The sequence below is a fragment of the Cervus elaphus genome, chromosome 14 (genome assembly GCF_910594005.1).
Source record: "Cervus elaphus chromosome 14, mCerEla1.1, whole genome shotgun sequence".
In the NCBI taxonomy this organism is placed as follows: Eukaryota; Metazoa; Chordata; class Mammalia; order Artiodactyla; family Cervidae; genus Cervus; species Cervus elaphus.
In genome coordinates, this window is record NC_057828.1 from 79749691 (window position 1) to 79767550 (window position 17860).

The 17860-nt window shown below is 52.1% G+C and overlaps 1 long non-coding RNA gene across 1 annotated transcript; it reads right to left on the minus strand.

Moving 5' to 3' along the window:
- Positions 1–6420: 6420 nt before the first annotated feature.
- On the minus strand, positions 6421–17002 carry LOC122708141. Its single transcript, XR_006345017.1, has 3 exons — positions 16851–17002; positions 11348–11437; positions 6421–6686 (listed from the first exon to the last, which is right to left on the minus strand). It is a non-coding gene; the product is annotated as an uncharacterized LOC122708141 (long non-coding RNA).
- Positions 17003–17860: the final 858 nt, after the last annotated feature.

Consider the following 17860-nt stretch of genomic DNA (forward strand, 5'->3'; position numbering starts at 1 on the left):
ATTAACTACAGTGATGGTAGCAAAGCAATATCATGTTATTTGAAGGTAGACTGTGATAAGTTAAAGAAACATATTGTAATCTCTGAAGCAACCACACACACACACAAGGGTCTAGCTAAAAGTCAATAGAGGAGATAAAATGAAATACTAAAAAATATTCAGTTTACCCAAAGGAAGGCAGGAAAGGAGGAGGAGAGGAACAAAGAATTGTTGAGGCAGATACAAAACAAAGATGGTAGGCTTGAATCCAATCGTACTGAAAGCCCTACAGTAGAGGATTTGGGGCAAAGGTTTTGGTAACAGTGACACTGGCCACCATCCAGCATGTCTTATTTAAAACAGACCAATGGTGGGACTTCCCTGGCGGTGCATTGGTTAAGACTCCATGCTTCCAAAGCAGGGGGAGCAGGTTTGATCCCTGCTTGGGGAACTAAGATTCCAAATGCCACGTGGCACGGCCAAAAAATAAATTTTTTTTAAGAATATTAAACCTATGTCAATATATTTTAATGTGTGTTTGTCTCAATTTCACATGTGCCAAGTGGTCACTGGCCGCACGTAGAAGGAAAAACTCACTGGATAATTCTCGACTCCAGTTACACCAGCAAAGTCCCCCAGTAGAGATTATTGTGGTGCGTGTGCCCGCACTGAGGCTGATGTCGCAAAGGGAGAAGTTATGCCCGTATACTCATTTGCTCCCCTCCTAACTGCTCTTGTGAGTCTGAGACACCTACTTGGTGCCCTAAAAAGGCAAGATTCAATAAAGAAAAGGTATGACATTAGTCACAGGGCTTCCCAGGTGATGCTAGTGGTAAAGAAAGCAGAAGACAGGGTTCGATCCCTGGGTCAGGAAGATCCCCTGGAGAAGGGAATGGCAACCCACTCCAGGATTCTTGCATGGAAAATTCCATGGACAGAGGAGCCTGGCGGGCTATGGTCCATGGGACCGAAAAAGAATTGAACACGACTGAAGCAACTTAGCACGCGCACATTAGTCACACATGCACGTGCACAGGAGAGTCAGGAAGCTTGACATTAGAAGGAATGTAGGCACGATGTCCACACAGATATTTAAGAATCAATTTCTAGATCTCCTAAACACAATAATGCAGCAATATTTTTATAGCAAAGCAGACTGAATTCCCGTGATAAATAATCCCCAGTCCCACACAGGCAGGAGTCTTGACGAATTTCTGCTTTAATAACTAGAAGGTTTAATTACAAAGCTGATGAGTTATGACCCACGCTCCTGGACTCCCCCATCTCTGCTCCCGACCCCCGGTTCCACCACCGCCTACACAAGCAACTCCCCTGGGCCAGCAGAGGTCAGAGACTGTGCCTGGACGTCCTGGAAAGTCACATGATCACCGAGGGGCACGCTTCTTTTCCACTTGATATGAACATGGGCAGAACCAACTCCCCACCCCAGCAACCCTGAACAAAAGCGACTGCTGGGCTATTCGCCTGTTACTAGAGTTTTGGGCTAAAACAAATGATTATTACCAGGTTATAAACCCTTTAAAAAAAATCCCTAATGGAAATGCTAACAGCTCATTAGCTGTAATGAGGGCCATCCTACAGGACGTGTGCCAACAGACAGACGGCAACTGCGCTAACACAGCCCTTCAGCGACGAGGAGGGCAGGTGGCCAGGGCGGGCGGCACAGGCCCTGGGTTCAGGACCCACCTCTCCTGGTACCCAGATCGGGCCTGCACACCCAGCTTATTCATACCACCTCCTTGTACCCAAAGACAGGGCAACACACCTGTGGGGCAGCTGATAAAGAGGGGACCGCAGGGACTTCCCTGGTCTCAGAGGTTAAGACTCCACATGCTTTCACTGCAGGGGACACAGGTTTGATCCCTGGTCTGGGAACTAAGATCCTACAAGCCATGCGGTATGGCCAAGAAAAAAAAAAAAGACAGGACCCCAGCTCTGGGCACCAGCAGGCTTGAGACCATTAGTCTCGGACATCAGACAGCAGGTAGGGCCTGTGATTCTGAACAAGCCACTCACTGTCAAACTGTTTCTGGAGATTGTTTACCTGCATGAAATTACTCATCCCCTGGGGCAGGGCCAGAGCTCAAAGGAGAAGTGTGGTCAGCTGCTAAAAGGATGTGAACCTAGGACACAAGGGGGAAGAACAGTTAGCTGAGTCCTAGGAAACAGTCTCAGGGCCATGAGAATGATAACGTGTTCTTTTAGAGCATCGATTAATTTTAATTCCAAAAGCTCAAAGCCACATATATGGCAACTAATTGCTAATATTCCCCAAAGAGAGATCCCCTGGAAGGCTGACGACAGCAAGTGTGCCGAGGCTCTGACTGTGCCGGAACATAAAGGTCAGAAAGCAAAGTAAGGTTGGTCTGCGTCCCCCCAGGTTGGGTGTGGGAATCTGCAGGCCAGGAATGGTGGCCACACTTAGTAGGTCTCACCCAGGCCCTTCCTGAATTGTAGTTACTACGTCTCTGAGGATTTGGCTCATGACAATCACCCTCGGATTACGACCACGGTCACCCTCACCTGATGTTCAGGAGAGAAACAGGCCCCCAGGCCCAGGGCCTGACCTCAATATGTAAGTTCCGTCACACTCTTCTCACCGACGTCTCCAGGGAAAGCCCCTCATGTGACTTTTTAACCTTGGGTGCAGACCGTGAGGTCCCTGAGATGCCGCAGCCCATGGTATGCCATCAATCCGGCTCCACACACGTGTCCACTCTTTTAATTTCTTTAAAATCCCTTTTGATCCCCAATTCCCTTCCACCCACCTCCCTCCCACCCACAGCAGGCGCAGAAGGGTTGAACATGGAATCCGTCTTTCCGGATACTGAGACGTTGCTGTTTGCTCAGACGCGCCTGACCCAGTGTCTCTTCTGCTCATTTACAGTCCGTTCCCGGTCTGTCTGTTTCTCTTCGCCTACACGGCCTTACACATCGTAAGTGAGCAGAGGCCACGTCCCTGTGTTCTCAGGCTCCATCTCACATTTCTTTCGTGGGTTTTCTTCCCGGTCTTCGGTCGTCGTTTTTTCTTATCTCCCTGCACCCCCAGCAGGTGATCACTGCTCACAGCACGGCCAAGGCCTGTCTACACAACCCCTCCAGATCACTCACTCCCTTAAATTTATGGATATATATAAAGATGTGCGGTGGTGGCGTTGTTCGTAAAGACGTGTGTGCGCACGCCATAAGATCTGGTTCAATGAAAGTGGATTCGCAAGCCATATCTCTGCCACTTGCTCTTCTCGGGTAGGATTATTTCATAGCCGCCCTTCTAGGTTAGGAGATGCATCTCTCATGCATTCTTTTTAACCATTGCATAATGATTCTCGGGACAGATGCCCAACTGTTCAGTCTGCCCTTCCCTTACAGACGGGCAGGGGCTTGGGCTCAATGTTTCACCACCACAGCCAAAGCTGCAGTAAATATCTGTGTATGTGAACTCACACATATGGGCCCTAGGGTAGATTCCTAGGACCCTGCATGCATTTTTCACTGATTTGGTGGTATTAGGTTATATACCACCTTCTGCTCCTTACTTTCTTCACCATGCCTCAGGCCTTCGAGAGCCAGCGACGCTGTAATTACAGGCCGGATCTGTTGATGCTACGAGGGGCCCATTGCCCCAGCCAGTTTAACACTGTAGCAACACAAGGCATACGGTTCTTTCAAAAGAACTACTACTGAAAAGCTCATGTGCTTAACAATAGAGCACCAAAAGGAAAAAAACAATAATTCCACTTTTTTCAAACTCTCCACAAGTTCGATTTTGGAAAACTGTTATGACCCGGGGAGAGAGAGAAGGGGGAGATGGCCAAGGAGGGCTCACACTTGTTGAGAATCTACCGTGTGCCAGCTCTTTAGAAAAATCTTATTCGGTGCTCAACACAAGCCTTAGGGTAGTATCTTATCCGCTGATGGGATGAGGAAGCTGAAGGTTGGAGGGTCACTGAAAGTCCTCCTTGAGCTGGGGTGGGGGTGGGGAGGCAAGGGTTCCAAGCCACGCTCATCTGCTCCAAGCCTCTACCCTGCTCCTGCCTCTTCCCGAGCTTCAACCCAGACAAACATCTCACTTTTCTGAAAAGCACTCATGAGTGTCAGGGGGCGGGGGAGCGAGGGGGCCACGGGAGGCACGTAACGTATCCAAGGGAGGACTTTCCTGGGCTGCAGTGATTACGAATCCACTGGCCAGTGCAGGAGACACGGGCTCAATCCCTGGTGCGGGGAGACCTCACGTGCCACGGGGCAACTCGACACGTGCGTCACAATGACACAGCCTGTGCTCCGGGGCCCCGGAGCCACAACGACCGAAGGCCCCTCACCCAGAGTCTGTGCCCCACAATGAGAGAAGCCACCCAGTGAGAAGCCTACCCACCACCAGGAAGGGCAGACCCTCACCACAACCTGAGCAAAGCCCACCCAGCAATGAAGACCCAGCACAGCCAAAAACAAGCAAACAAGTCATCTTTCCACACAGTCGCCATGGACAGTCTCGTCCAAGGATCCTGAGAACACTGAACCACAGATATTCTTCCCGGCAAAAATTACTGGGTTTAAATGAAAGTTCCAAGAAGCTCCGACCAGCCCGCGTCCCACAGCCGTCACGGGGCTCGCGTCCGGCACTGGGCTTTCTCTTCCCCAACACGCGGGTGCGATCTGGCCACATGCTGTAGTCAGGGTGGGTAAGGACCCCAGAAACCGTCACAGCGCTGTCAGATGATGGGGTTCAGCACTGATGAGACACTGAGGAAGGTTAAGAGTTTGCACAGTTTTCCACCAAAGGCTCCACAGTCAGAACAGAGGCCATGAGACCGCTGAGATTTTTTTAATTTATTTGGCTGTGCCAGGTCTTAGCTGCATCATGTGGGACCATCACTGCAGCACGTAGGACCCAGTTCCTCCACCAGGGATCGAATCCAGGCCCCTGCATCAGAATGGTGGAGTCTTAACCGCAGCACCACCAGGGCAGCCCCTCACTGAGACGAAAGTGAGCCGAGACCCAGCACCTCGAGGGCTCAGACCGTCACCCCAGGGGCCCAGTGCCCAAAAGTCCAGGACGAGGCGGCCGGGGCAGGGCAGGGTGGGGGAAGCCGAGGGTTCCGTCCACACCACCAAACAGGTAACCGACTGGCTCTGGGTCCCGAGGAGGATGAGGCAGCTGAAGAGAAACCCGGGAGCCCTGAGGGAGACAGGAGCACAGGAAACGCACGCCGTCTGATGAACGGAGGAGAACCTCCGATCTGAGGGGCTCTCGGGCCCCCAGGGAAGAGGCAAGTGCGACAAAGCGCGCAGGGCAGGCAGACAGAAGCCAAACACAAGGCTGGAAGCGGCATGGAAGCGCTTCCCTGGGGGTCCAGTGGTTAAGACCTCACCTTCCAGGGCAGGGGATGCAGGTTGAGTCCCTGGTCAGGGAGCTAGGATCCCACATGCCTCTCAGCCAAAAATCCAAAACATAAAACAAGAGCACTATTGCAACAAATTCAATAAAGACTTTAAAAATGGTCCGCATCCAGTGTGTGTATGTATATACACACACAGACTGGATTCTCCCTGCAGAGTGGGGAGGGCCTCACAGAAGGGATGGCCTCTGGCCGAGACCTTGAAGGAGGACCAGGACCTAATGGTCATCCTAACGTCTGACGTTCATCACCAGGTCCCTGGGGGCCGGCACTGCTCAGGCGGCTTTGTGTGTAATAAGTCATCTACTGTCTCAACCATGATTATAGACCTTGTGTGTGTTAAAGGTGTTACAGGGTTAAGAAAACGAGGCTCAGAGAAGTTAATCAACGTGTCCTCAAAGTCACAGGTAAGTAGTAGGGCAGAAATGGAATCCAGGTCTTTTTTACTCCAGAAATTCTGGGTTCCCTCTCTTCACCTATGTTCAGCACTCTTTCAGTATCCCCCTCTCCAAAAACAGGTGGGTAAGGGGAGAGACTCCTGGAGAAGGAAATGGCAGCCCAGTCCAGGATTCTTGCGTGGTAAATCCCATGGACAGAAGAACCTGGCGGGCTTTAGAGTTGGTCACGACTGTGACTGAACACACGAGGGGAGACGACCCGGAGAAAAGGGCTTCAGGAAGCCTTGGAATCAAGAAGGTGCCTGGACTTTAGGTGGCGGCCACTAGGGGGCGGTAGAGAAGAGGGGAGGCTGTGACCTCGGGGAGGGACAGCAGGCTGCGGGTGGGTCCACCGTCTTTAAGGGTCATCCTAAGGTTGTTTGACTTTTCCAGTTGAGGTGAAATTCACCTAACCTAAAATGAACTATTTCCAAGTGAACAGAGCAAGGGCATCTAGGACAGTCAAAGGCGATGCAACCACCCCTGCATCTAGTTCTGCATCATTTTCCTCATCCCCGCATAAACTCACAGCTGCTGGACATCCCCCACATCCTCCCGCCCAGCCCCCGGCACCCCAGCCTGCCTTCTGTCTCTGCCAGGTCTGGACCGTCCCTCTGGGCCCCTTGGTGTCTGGCTCCTCTCACTTGACAGCGCTTTCGAGGTTCACGTTGTAGCAGGAGTCAGGGCTTCACCCCTTTTCGTGGCCAAAGGATATTCCGCTGTGTGGATGCACCACGATTTCTGTAGCCAGGCACTCACTGATGGACGTTTGGGTGCTTCTACCTGTTGGCTCCTGGGGACAGAGCCGCTATGAACCCTGGAGGCGGTCACAGCAGCTTTTAACTGACCTGTGCTGGAGAAAGACAGGTAAGGGTTACAAGCTGAAGGGGACCAAACTCCCTACTGAGTGCCAGAGCTCCCCTCATCGAGACAACCAGAAACGCCCCAGAGTCTCCACAGCGCCCTCGGCGGAGCCGCTGCGCCGCCCACTCACTCCGCCTCACACAGAGCAGAGCGGGCACACACTCCGTGCCCAGGACGACGAGATCTCACGAGATCTCATGAGATCTCGTGAGACACCCCCCCCCCCGCCCCACGCAGATTACCAACTCCATCAATGAAGGGTCGGATGTGAGAAAGAAGGCAAATTACAACAAAATACAAACTTTAAAGGAAAATTTATGTGAAGATTGATCTAATCACAGGTGAGGAATCCTTCCTAAACCCCAAACCTCTGATTTTCCTTAGAAATCACAAAGGAAATTAATTGACCACAAAAACTGTTACATTTTTGGATGGAAGAAGGACAAGGAGAAAGGGAGGGAAGGAGGGAAAAGGAAGAAGCAGGAAAAAAATTTGCCATAAGCATTAATGTCCCTTGTTTTAAAAGAGATTTTACAAATTGATTAAAAGGAAAAGCACAACCATGTGAATAATGCCACTGAACCATATACTCGAAATGGTTAAGATGGCTTAGAAGAAACAAAAAGGAAAAAGAAAACTAAGAAGTTAATAACAAGAAAAGATTCAGCAATTAACAGAAAACAGAAATTCTAGATGAGACAAAATATAGTTCCATGAATACATTTTTAATGTTAGAGCTTCATTAGTCATTAAAGACATCCAGAGTAAGTTTTCATTTGTAACTGAAAAGATTAGCACAAGTATAAATTTGAATCGGTGGTGCTCAGGCCATGGCTTGTGTCCAATGAGACAGGAATTCTCAGTCTTGGTGTCAGAGCGTACAAGCTCTCCAGCACACACTCTGGTAGCACCTGCAGTGAGACCTTTGCTGCCGTGATGAGCCAGTCCTGGCGCCTCCCTCCATCAGAAGCCCTTCCTTCCCAGGGGAGAAGAGCCCACCCGCACCGGGAGTCAGCTCTCACGTTAGCGGCCCGGCCCCACCCAGGGCTGCAGAGGAGCCGGCTGTGCTCTCCCCTCCACTCGGCTTCATTTACTGGCTCCAGCCCCACAGCAGAGATGGTGCCCCCAGCCCCGGCGACGCCATCCTTGGAGCGACAGAGCCCAGATCTTCACCTGGTAGGCATCCCGCCAGAGGGACTCTGGTTGGCCCACACGGTCACCTTCTGTGATCTGGAGGGTGGGGTCGCACTGACTAGCCAGCTCACTCAGAAGATGTGAAGGCTGGAAAACTTAGCTTAACTAGACTACACAAGTGTTAGGCTCCCCAGGTGGCACTAGTGGTAAAGAGCCCACCTGCCAGCGGAGGAGATACAAGAAACATGGGTTCAATCCCTGGGTGGGGAAGATCCCCTGGAGGAGGGCTGGGCAACCCAGTCCAGCATCCTTGCCTGGACAATCCCATGTATAGAGGAGCCTAGTGGGCTACTGTCCATGGGGTCCCAGAGAGTCGGACACGACTGAAGCGACTAAGCACACACGCACACAAGAATCATTGGCTCAGAACAAGAGCCAATCAAAAGCCACCCCGAGTTGCACAACAATGTAAATGCACTGAGGGCCACTGAACGGTACCGTTAAATATGCTTAAAGTAAAATGCTTTATATTAACATGATTTTTACTGCATACAAAAACAACAGTTTAAAAAAAGAGGACAAAATTCACCTTGCAGAATCTTACTGAGTATGTTTAAAATCTTAAAAAAAAAACTCAAAATGACTCGTACTTGGGCGTGATATTATGGATGGCTTTTATTTTCTTCCCCATATTCATGTATTTTCCACATTTTCTTCAATGAGCATATACTTTTTTAAAAATCAGGGAACATATATCTTCCAAAGGGGAACTGAAAACTGTATCTATGACACATAAATCCTGAGGCCAGGGGCTCTACTTTGAATAAAGTACACTTTTCCATTCTTTATTCAGATTTTCTACAATGTGCACATGGCATTGAAATAGTGTGTTTAAAAAAAAAAAAAAAAGAGGATTCTTTGAAGGATCCTTTCCTGACTGCAGGGGCTTTACTCTGCTCCTGAGGCTTCTGGCTCGAGTCTTATGGTCCAGGATCCAGGGAACTGTTCTCACAGTTTCTTTTATAATTGGAACTCTTACCACCAACGGCACTCCGGGACTGCTTGCTGCGGGTTCAGTACCAGGAACACGCAATAAGATCGGTACCATGCAAAATGAGGGACCCAGCCAAAAATGACTTACACAGTCAAAGGACAAATGGTTTCCCTATTTATGCAGGTAGAGGGAGGAGCTGAAGTAGCTTGTGAATTTAGCAAGTTTTCCCCATCTCAGATGAAACGGGAGGAGAGTGGTGATGGAGCCCAGGGCTGAGCGCGGTGGATTTGGCCGCTCTCGGCACCAGGATGACAGGCGGACCGTCCACCCCTCCCGGGCCCCTCCCGTCCCTTCAGAGCCAGCACACGTGGGGCGGGATGAGACAGAGGCGAGTTCTGGAATATTCCCAATTGAAAGTGCATGGACCAGGCAGGGGACCATGGAGCCAGACCCTGACGTTCTAGCGTCCGTCGTGCCGAGGAAGGTCCTCCCTCGCCCGGGGGGATGTCCCTAGACACCAGGCTCCCCCAGGCAGGCGGCCCACGCCCCACTCCGTCCTCACCTCACCCCAGCGCGGAGGCCCGCAGCCCGAGCGCGTTTCCGATAACTGCTGCGGTCACAACGCCGCACGCAATGCAGCAGCTCACAGCCTCGGCGGGGCAGGGGGATTGAGGGCCGAGCCCTCTGAGACCCGCTGCGTGACCTGCGGGAGCCGGCTCGCCGCTCCGGAGGGAGGGCTCGGGGCCCAGCTGGGCGGAGTCTGAGCCCATCACCCTCCCGACCTGAGCGCCGTGTGCCCAGGGAGGGCACCTTTCCCCCGTCACTCAGAAGCAGCCCGTGGGCGGCAGAGCCCTTCGTTGTCCCTTTCCAGGCTTCAGACAGGGACCTTAGTCGGGTTTGCATCAAGACCCTTAATCCACCCCCAGCTCCAGCATAGGCTTTACTTATCCACAAAAGCTTCATAACGGCTGTTCTTTATCAACGGAACCAGAATCTAGCCTGGGGTAAGGGGGCTTCCCAGGTGGCGCTGGTGGTAAAGAACCCGCCTGCCAGTGCCAGGAGACGTGAGACGCAAGTACGATCCCTGGGTGGGGAAGATCCCCAGGAGAATGAGATGGCAACCCACTCCAGTATTCTTGCCTGGAGAATCCCACGGACAGAGGAGCCCGGTGGGCTACAGTCCATGGGATGGCCAAGAGTCGCACAGGACAGCGACTCAAGAAACAGTCAACATACAGATGCAGAAAAAAAAAGATACAGACTCAGCATTCCAGTACTTATATATTTTTAAATTATCCAATGACAATCTAAGATGTTTATAATTATTTTTAATGTTCACAGTCAGAAAGCTTGATGAGGTACCCAAGCCAATAACTCTCATTCGTGTAGATCCTGAACGCAGGTGCCAGAGCAGAAATCATAGGAGGGCTCACCCCCAGCGTCCTGCCCGTCACAGCGTATGGAAACTACAGATGCAGTCACGTTGTTTTAAAGCGACAGATAAAGAGTGACAGACAATGCTGTAATCGCCCCTGTGCCTCTAGGAACTAGCCAGACTTCCTTTTGTTTCATGAGATAAACATGATCATCTGACTCATAAAACCACGCCTTACATTCTAAATAAATTAATCTTGGTCATTCCCCTTAATAACATATACTGGTGCACATATAAACCAAGACAGGATTTGCTAAATGATTATTGATAGCTGTGGGCAAAAGAGCCGTACCAGAGGGGGCACAGTCCACGGCTTTACCACTATCAGGAGCTCATGCTGTTTTACTCGTTAACATTCCCGGTTTCTCCACTCCAGCGGCCAGACAGCCTCAACTGCAGGCCTGGGCTAGTTAAGTCAGACACCACTCTCTGCATTTCCAGGCAAGTGAGACAAATGAATCCTTTCCATTGAACCATCTTCTCCAAACTCTATTCACACGGACAGCTTCACTGCGTGGGCAGGGCAAGTGTGGCACTCACCCAGCAGGATTCCAGAGTTCCACCCCCAAAGCAAATGACAACACCGGGGATCATCTCACAACCCCGCCGAAACAGAAGTCCCAGATCCCAAGAACCTGCTTGCACAGAGGCCCATGGTAGTTGTCAAGCGACCTCCCAGGTCTGCTGTAAAATCCATTCCACGGGAAAGCACTTGTGTGTGCATGCTAAGTCACTTCAGTCCTGTCCAACTCTTTGCAACCCCACCAGGCTCCTCTGTCCATGGGACTCTCCAGGCAAGAATACTGGAGGGGGTTGCCATGCCCTTCTCCTGGGGGTCTTCCCAGCCCAGGGATCAAACAGGCATCTCCTACATCTCCTGAATTGGCAGGCGAGTTCTTTACCACTTGCTCCACTTGGAAAACCCAGGAAAACACTTAGAAATTGGTAAAAAATGTGGCATGCATTTAAAATGTAAATAAATATGATCACCTTCAAATCAATACTAGGAATTTAACAACTAACCACTAAATCAGAATTGTTTAGTCTAAAGAACAGAAGCATGCATCTAAACCATTGTGGGGCTTACATGGAGGATGGAGAAGAGAAACACATCAGTGGGCCAGGATGGGACCCCCGGAATGTCTCCACGTCTTCTTCAGGTTACTGCCAGCATGACCTACAAGCGGGTAGTGAAAGTGAAAGTCGCTCAGTCATGTCTGACTCTTTGCAACCCCATAGACCTTACAGCCCATGGAATTCTCCAGGCCAGAATACTGCAGTGGGTAGCCTTTCCCTTCTCCAGGGGATCTTCCCAACCCAGGGATCAAACCCAGGTCTCCCACATTGCAGGCAGATTCTTTACAAACTGAGCCGCCAGGGAAGCCCAAGAATACCGGAGTGGGTAGCCTATACCTTCTCCAGGGGATCTTCCGGACCCAGGAATCGAACCAGGGCCCCCTGCATGGCAGGCAGATTCTTTACCCACTGAGCCATCAGGGAAGCCCGAAACCAAGTAGTTCTGCAGCGGACCCTCCGTGCCGGGTAAACTGGAAGACTGCTCACTGTCTACCAGCAATGACTCCTGTTCCCTGACGAATATTATACTGAATCTGGTCACTTTGCCAAGAGGCAGTGGAAGACTGGACAATCCAGAGCATCTGAGCCATAAAAACACCAACACAACAAACATTTGCCATCACCAAGTGGTCAGTGACGTACAAATTAAAGTTATTGTGTCCGTGAGAGTTAGGGAGCAAAACTGATAGAAAGCAAGGCTAAAGGGAGCAGGAACTATGAGTGTCCTGCCCTCAAGGGAGAGCTGTGCAGACTGAGAGGTCGAGTCTATACACCAAATTAACTGCATATCAGCAATTAACAAAAGCAGAGTTAGTGACATTAACAAAAATTGTTTAATGTCAATAATTATGCTACAGTTAATATCAGTGATTAAAATGAAGATATCCTACTTCAGACCAGTGTTCACTTAAGTGAAAAAACAGTACTTTCTGATACTAAAAAGTTTACTGTTTAATTAAATGAGTTAAGCCAGGTGAAAGTGATTTGTGAGCAGCACAATGGCTTCATAGATAAAAATCAACACTGACTATTCACTGGAGTGACTGATGCTCAAGCTGAAGCTCCCATACTTTGGCCACCTGATGTGAAGAGCCGACTCATTGGAAAAGCCCGTGATGCCAGGGAAGATTGAAGGCAGGAGGAGAAGGGGATGACAGAGGATGAGATGGTTGGGTGGCATCAACGACTCGATGGACATGAGTTTGAGCAAACTCCAGAAGATAGTGAAGGACAGGGGGTGTAGTCCGTGGGGTCGCAAAGAGTCGGACATGATTTAGCAACTGAACAACAACATTCTACTTCACAGTCTTCAAAACTGGCAATTCAACTCCTGGTAGAGATTAATTAATGATTTTTCTGAGTTGGACTCTGCCATATTTAAAAAAAAAAAAAAGCTTAAGAATAAAATTGTACCCACAGAACTTTTTCTTCACTGAAACAGCCACCCCCCCCCCACCTCCACCCTGCCATTCAGCAGCCACTCTTGGCCCCCTTGACCTCTGGGAAACCAAGAGCCCCAGGCTGTGTTTCCTACCCAATATAATTCCCCTAATAGATAACCAGTGATTATTAGACGCACCGTTATCTTTTGGGCCTCAAAGGAAAAAAAGCAAAAGGCCAAACAAAACCAAAAAGGCCAAATCTAAGCTTATCACAGTTTCAAAGATGAAGATAGAGACCATGTACATTTCCAAAATCAGCGTGATCCACATAGCCTACCTGAAATGCTAGTCCTTCCGAGCCCAGTGTCACCAGCCGGCCCAGGCCCTGTGTAGCTCGCCGGGACGCGGCAGGCACCATCCCTCCCCTGCTGCCCCCAGTCCCTGCCCCACCCCACTGCCAAAGCCACAGTCTCTTCACTGCAAGTCTGACCTTCCAGCACAAATCCCATCTCTCTCGGCTTAAAAGACCTCACTCCACAGGGAGGGTCTCCAAGACCCTGAACGCTCTGACTTCCATTGTCCCCCAGCCTCACCCCTCACAGCAGCTTCTCAGCCAACTTCTCACCCTCATCACATCCCATCCCACCCTTCTCGGTTCTTCAAACACCGTGCCGTCCCCAGCTCCAGCTTCCACACACCCCGCTTCCCCCGGGAGCTCCCTGTCCTGCTTCTCTGCCTTGTCCACTGTGTCTGCATTCAAATCTCTCCCCAGCTCTGGCCCCCAGGACAGGCCCCTGTGGCCTGTCCCCAGGTCCTCTGCTCGACGCCTGCCCTTTGTACATCTGCAATGTCTGACTTCGCTATCAGTTTAATTATGTGTCTTTCCAACTGGCAGTTCTGTGATGACTGGGGTTCGTTTCCATCAGGGTGGATCCCCCACAGTCCAGCACAGGATCTGGTACGTGCAGGATGCTCTGTGTTTATTGACTGACCAAAAATCGTGAATGATAGCCAGGGCAGTTCTCGAAACACTGTTTGGCAGAAACTAGTTTTTGCTGCCAACTGTTAATGGGTGTTCTAAAGAAGAGGCTCTCGAAGTGTGGTGCTGGGCACACAGTAAACGTTTAATAAATCTCAGTCATGATGCTGCTGCTGATGATGACAATGACAACCACAAATGCAACAATAATGTAACAAAATATAAGAAGAGTCCCTTTTTAAATACCACGTGACTGAGGTCTCTGCCGTTCTCGTCCCAACGGCTGTCTAAGCGAGACCTATGATAACGATATTAAGCATTGATCCTAAAACCCCAGGACAGGAAAACAATCCTAGCACCAGTTTAAAAGGCCGACGGTCAAGAACAGATACTGACAACAAATGCAGTCAGTGAAGTGTCTTTTCCCCTCAGTTATACGGATAAAAATGCATTAACTGTAAATGTGATAGGACAACGTTTGCTGACTTTTAAGTTCTAAAGCATTAAAAAAAAAAAAAAAAAACTAAAATATAAGGCAGTTTCCTCCTTTGCCAACTCTGGTGATATCCGGTCATTTGTAACAGGACAGGTATTGTCCTGTGTAACCATCTCATATCAGAGAGTCCCCAACTGACCATCGTGTTCCTAGCTGATTACTTGGGATTTGCAATGAATTTTCCCACAGGCAGTAAACTCTAAGACAGGGTCTTAGTAATTTTCATACCAGTTGTTACTATGGTATGTGTGATGGGCTGTGTAAGCTTTATGTGCTATGACATGATGCACTGTGGATTAAACAGGCTTTATGAGTCCACTCTGGAACCTGGACACATTTGTTGGAATAAGGTTTCTATGAGAAAAGAGGTTTCAGGGTCCCAGAAGCGATGAAAACGGAAAGGTGCCCTCCGGCCTTCACCTCCAGCCCAGGCGGGCAACTGCAGCCCTGGGCAGGAAGGCAGGCCAGGGCCCCGCGAGGCAGCCCACCCTCACCGCAGCCCGTCATTCACCGGCGAGCCAGGACCCCCACCTCCCTCCCTTCCGCCTCTCAACAGTCTCAGCAAAACTCAACCAAACTGCTCATGAGAGCCCGGGGCTTCCCAGGTGGCGGTAGTGGTAAACAACGCGACTGCCGACGCAGGCGACTTAAGAGACGCAGGTTCGATCCCTGGGTCAGGAAGATGCCCTGGAGGAGGAAATGGCAACCCACTCCAGTACTCTTGCCTGGAGAAGCCCGTGGACAGAGGAGCCTGGCTCCTCTGCGGTCCATGGGGTCCGAGTCAGACATGACTGAAGCAACTTAGCACAGAGCCCGGGAGACGCCCCTCTTCTGGGTTCCCTCTGCTCCCCGGCCCCGTCTGAGGCTCCCGCCGGGTCCCCGGACCCCCTTCCAGGAAGCGCCGCCTTCTCCGGGGGTCCCTGCTGCCCAGGCAGGGCTCCCGTCCACAGCTTAGGGGTCCACGCGGCCAGGCCCCTACCCCGCTCCCGCAGACGGACGCCCCTGAGAGCCCGGGGCGCCCCGCCTGCAGCCCCAGCTCTCCCGCCTGGAGCGGGGCTCCACCCGGCCCACCACGCGCATCACACAGCACACGGCGCACACCCACACACACACACACACCACACACACACCCCACACGGCGCACACACACAGCACACACACGAGACACACACCACATGGCGCACACCCACACACACAGCACACACACAGCACACACACCACACACACACCCCACACGGTGCACACACACAGCACACACACGCGACACACACCACATGGCGCACACCCACACACACAGCACACACACCACACACACACCCCACACGGCGCACACACACAGCACACACACGAGACACACACCACACGGCGCACACCCACACACACAGCACACACACCACACACACACCCCACATGGCACACACACACAGCACACACACGAGACACACACCACACACACACGAGACACACACCACACGGCGCACACATACAGCACACACACGAGATACACACCACACGGCGCACACCCACACACACAGCACACACACACGACACACCACAACATACACTCCCGCCTGGAGCACAGGCTCCGCCCGGTCCAAGTCTGTGTGCGTCCACCACACACATCAAACACAGCGCAAGGCGCACATGCACACACCGCACAGCACACACAGGAGACACACCACACAAAATACACTCACATACCACACACATCACACACACAAGACACACTACATAATATACACACAGACCACACACATCATACACACCACACAGCATACACACACACCACACACATCATACACACGACACACACCACAACATACATTCACACGGTACACACATCACACACACTACACACACCACACGCGAGACACACCACACAACATACACTCACACACCACACACATTATACACACCACACATACAATGTATATCACACACACATACTGTACACTCCACACATACCACACACATCACACACACGAGACAACATACATTCACACACCACATACATCATATATACCACACAACATACACACACACCACACACATCATACATACGACACATACAATCTATACCACATACACACACCACACACCACACACAAGACACACACCACATATACCACACACATCATACATACCACACAACATACACATCACAGACATACACACCACATAGACACAGTATATCACACACACACCACACACACCATACAATATACACTCACATATTACACACATCAAACACACTACATATACACACTATACCACACACACACACCACATATACATCACAGAAATCACATACATACCACACTACACATCATACACACACACCACACATAGCATACACACACATGACACACACCACACATCATACACAAACTACACACACACCATATCACACACACACACAACACACACCTCAGGGATCACACACCACACACAACATATACTCCACACCGCACACACCACACATACCTCATACATCACACACCATACAAACATACACACCACACATACCACACACATATTACACAGATCATACACACACAACACACAGAGAGAGAGCAGCCGGCTGAAGCAGACACTGGCGGAGAGTGAGTGAGGGGTCAGGGAGGCAGCGACAAGCAGGACAGAGTCGTGGACCCACGGGGAGCCGCGCGGCGGAGCCGACTGGACTGGACGGCAGCTCCCTCCGTACCGCCTGCGTTAACCTCGGGCAGGCGGCGCTGCGCTCGGAGGGGCTCGGGGACCGGCTCTGCTCCCGCGGGGAAACCTGGACGCCGACCAGTGACCTTGACCCCGGCGCGCGCGCGCGCGACCCTCCTCAGCCTCCCGCCCCCTCCCCACCTCCCCTGTGCCGGTGCAACCGGAGTGGCTCGCTCGCCCCGAGGAGAGCCGGCCCCGCCTCTTAAGGCGCCCCGACCCCGCCCCCGGAAGAGCTGGTCCCGCCCCCGAGCGCGCCCCGGCCCCGCCCCCGAGCGCGCGGCAGGGACTCGGCCGAGCGGCTCTCAGTTCGCGCGCGCGCCCCCAAGCCTCCCCTGCGCCCCCACGGCCGCCTCCCCTCAGCGATACCTCTGCCCGAAGTTGGGGCGGCGGGGGGCGGGCAGAGAGTCAGGACCGCCGTCTTCGGGGGTCGGCCTTCCTCTCCGCGTCCAGGACCGCCTTCTCACCCACCTGGCAGCCTCGATCAGGACGCCTGCAAAGCGCGCGGGAACGAGGCGGGCAGAGAAGCCCGGTCCTCGCCACTGACCGCCCCTTCCCTCCGACCCTCCCCGCCCCGCGCACATACACTGTCCCCAGGAGTGATTCCCGCCAGAGGGTCAGCCGGACACCCGGAAGCGCCGGACACACAGCCCGCCGGCTGGGTGGCTCGAGCGGCCTGGGTCCTGGTGCCCGGGGCGCGGGGACTTCCTGGGCCTGATTCCTCGACGTCACCACCGAAAACCGCGCGCCGCCGCCCGCGGCCCCAAAACCCCCCAGTGCCCCGCGTGCCCTCGGTCCCGCTCCGCGGCCCGCAGCCCAGTGCAGAGCTGGCCGGGAGCGCAGGGCCAGGCCGCGCGCGGGGCTGCCCCCGGGGACCGGACGCGGGGCGAGCTCTCGCGAAAGGAAAACCGAAAAGAGCTCAGGCGTCTCCGAGCTTCTCTCGCCAGGAAGAAT